At 46.3% G+C, this 2,454-nt stretch overlaps 1 protein-coding gene across 1 annotated transcript in view; it reads right to left on the bottom strand.

Annotated features, from left to right (window-relative positions):
- The window catches only part of LOC106464405 (prenylcysteine oxidase 1-like), a 13,399-nt gene that overhangs the window by 2,675 nt on the left and 8,270 nt on the right, over window positions 1–2,454 (bottom strand). The window lies entirely within an intron of this gene.

The following is a 2,454-nucleotide window of genomic DNA, read 5'->3' as shown; positions in this document are numbered from 1 at the left end:
TGAAGGCACCAGAGCAGACGGATTTAGCTACGGTGTCAGCAAGCTCATTCCCGTGAATACCAACGTGGCCAGGGATCCAGAAAAACTGGATGGAAACAGAAGATAGAGAAAAGTGGGCCAATTGGTGTTGAATGTCGACAAGAACAGGGTGAGAACTAATGTTAAGTGATTCCAGAGCCAGTAGAGAGCTAAGAGAATCAGTGTAAATAGTACAATTACTGTACTGCATAGCTTCTACATGATCCAGGGCAAGAGAAATAGCATACAATTCGGCGGTGAACACAGAAACTGTAGAGGGGATCCTGTGAGCAACTACCAAGCCACAGCACACCATGGCAGAACCTACCAAGTCACCCGATTTCGAACCATCCGTGTAAATAGGAAGAGAAGAATGGTTCGAAAGATGCTCAGCTAAATAAAGATGGTACTTCCAATCGGGAGTATCTGCCTTCCTCAGATGACTCAGAGAAAGGTCACAGGAAGGGATGGTAATAAGTCAAGGTGGAATGGTCTGATCATTGGGGACAGCAATGCCAGACCCAATTCAGCCAGTTGCACCTGGATACGAAGGCCAAAGGAAGGAATAGCAGGCCGTCTGTTCCAAAAGAGCATGGCACATCGTGGGAGAAAGACACAATCCCAGGTGAGATGCCGTGGTAAGGATAGAAGCTTGGCAGCATATTGTAAAGAAAGTTGCAAAGGACGGAGGAACCCACTCTGGGTGGGTGAGAAGAGCATGTTTGAATCGCAGAACCAAACAAGACGATCATTAACCATCCTCTCTAGGACCTTACAAAGACAACTAGTCAAAGCAATGGGACGATAATTTGAAGGAATCTTTGGATCCTTCCCAGGTTTAGAGAAACGGAGGACAGTAGCCTGGTGCCAAGAATCAGGAAAAATGTGCCCCTGTCAGATTTGGTTAAAAATAACCAGGAGAATAGCAAGAGAGGCAGGTGAGAGATGGCGCAACATCTCATAATGAACATCATCAGGTCCGATCAATGTATAACCAGATCGATGAAGAGCAAGTTTGAGTTCCACCAGTGTAAAGGGGCAATTATAATCATAGAGACGATCAGCCCAAAAGGAAAGAGGCAATCGTTATGCCCAAGACTTGATGGCCAAGAAGGCAGGGGAAGAGACAGAAGTGCTAGAAGCACGAGAAAAGCTGTAGCCAAGAGCATTAGCCTTAATGTCATCGAAATTAGAATCAAAACCTCGACAGTTCCACTGTATCAAAGTGGCAATTGTTATGTATGTTTAGGAGAACAGGGTGGGGAACCCTTTGATTTATGACCACACCATTTTTCTTTATTAGAAGGAGGTCGATCGACCTCCATGGATCCTGCCCTTGATCGAGTGGGTAGATCTCTGTCATCAGTGTGAGAATCCAATGACTGAGGACATGATTCGAATGATTGTCCTGCTTTTAGGGGTCAAAGAAGGACCCGCACGAACACCGGAGGCTGGTGCCTGAGGAGGTTGACCCAGGCAGCCACTGGGAGGAATAGTGGGGACAGAGATCGGAATCGATGTAGACCTATCAACTCTATTAACCATGGAGGGCATATGACCTCTCATGTGGCATAAAAAAAGACTCAGATGGAGGCACGGAAAGGTCAGTCTGCACTCCCACTGTAGCAGTGGAGCGTAGTGCAGTGGCATATGTCCATGATGGAGTAGGGAACAATAGCTTCCGAGCCTCTGGAATAGGAAATGTTGTGAACAGTTTTCAAATGCTGTACCTCTTTCTCCTCCACACACTTAGGGCAAGACCTAAAATAGGAGGGGTGGGAACCACTACAATTAACACAGTGCTGGTCCAGGTGATGAAAATGTCAAAATAAGAACTAAGTTCGGCACCATAATACCATCCTGACGAGTGGAGATCCGTCAAACAGCTGAAACTCCTTGGCTGGAGAGACCAGCAAGGGTCTCTGACTCGGGGATAGACTTCAAGTCCCTCTCAACAATAACTCCTCGTGATGAATTCAAGGAAGCATAGGGAGTAACCTCAATGGGTATATCCCCAATGACCCTTGAATTCAAGGGAGTTCACTGTGCTTAGCTCTGGAAGTTTCGACCAAGATGTCTCCAGAACGGAGTTTCTTAACTGACTTTGGAGAGCCAGCAAGCCCCTCTAAACCCTTCTGAATAAAAAAGGGAGACATCTGCCTAAAGATTTATCAGATAGTGAATGTAAAATCAGAAAGCGAGGTACAGGGCCACCTTGTGGTGGAGACTGCTGTGCAGAGTCTTCTAGGCGTGGTCATTTACCAATAAGCAGATTTTTTACTATTTTTTTCATTTGGATTGGGGGGGATCCATTATTAAGAAAAAGGATTCAGTGCCCACTGACCCCACCCGCCATGGAACGCACTACAATGCCAATCAAGGACACTGCAGCAACGTCAGGGTTTTGTGAGCACTATACCCAAACACCAACATCAG

This window comes from Limulus polyphemus, unplaced genomic scaffold (genome assembly GCF_000517525.1).
Source record: "Limulus polyphemus unplaced genomic scaffold, Limulus_polyphemus-2.1.2 Scaffold1641, whole genome shotgun sequence".
In the NCBI taxonomy this organism is placed as follows: Eukaryota; Metazoa; Arthropoda; class Merostomata; order Xiphosura; family Limulidae; genus Limulus; species Limulus polyphemus.
This window is presented reverse-complemented; position numbering and strand designations above follow the sequence as displayed.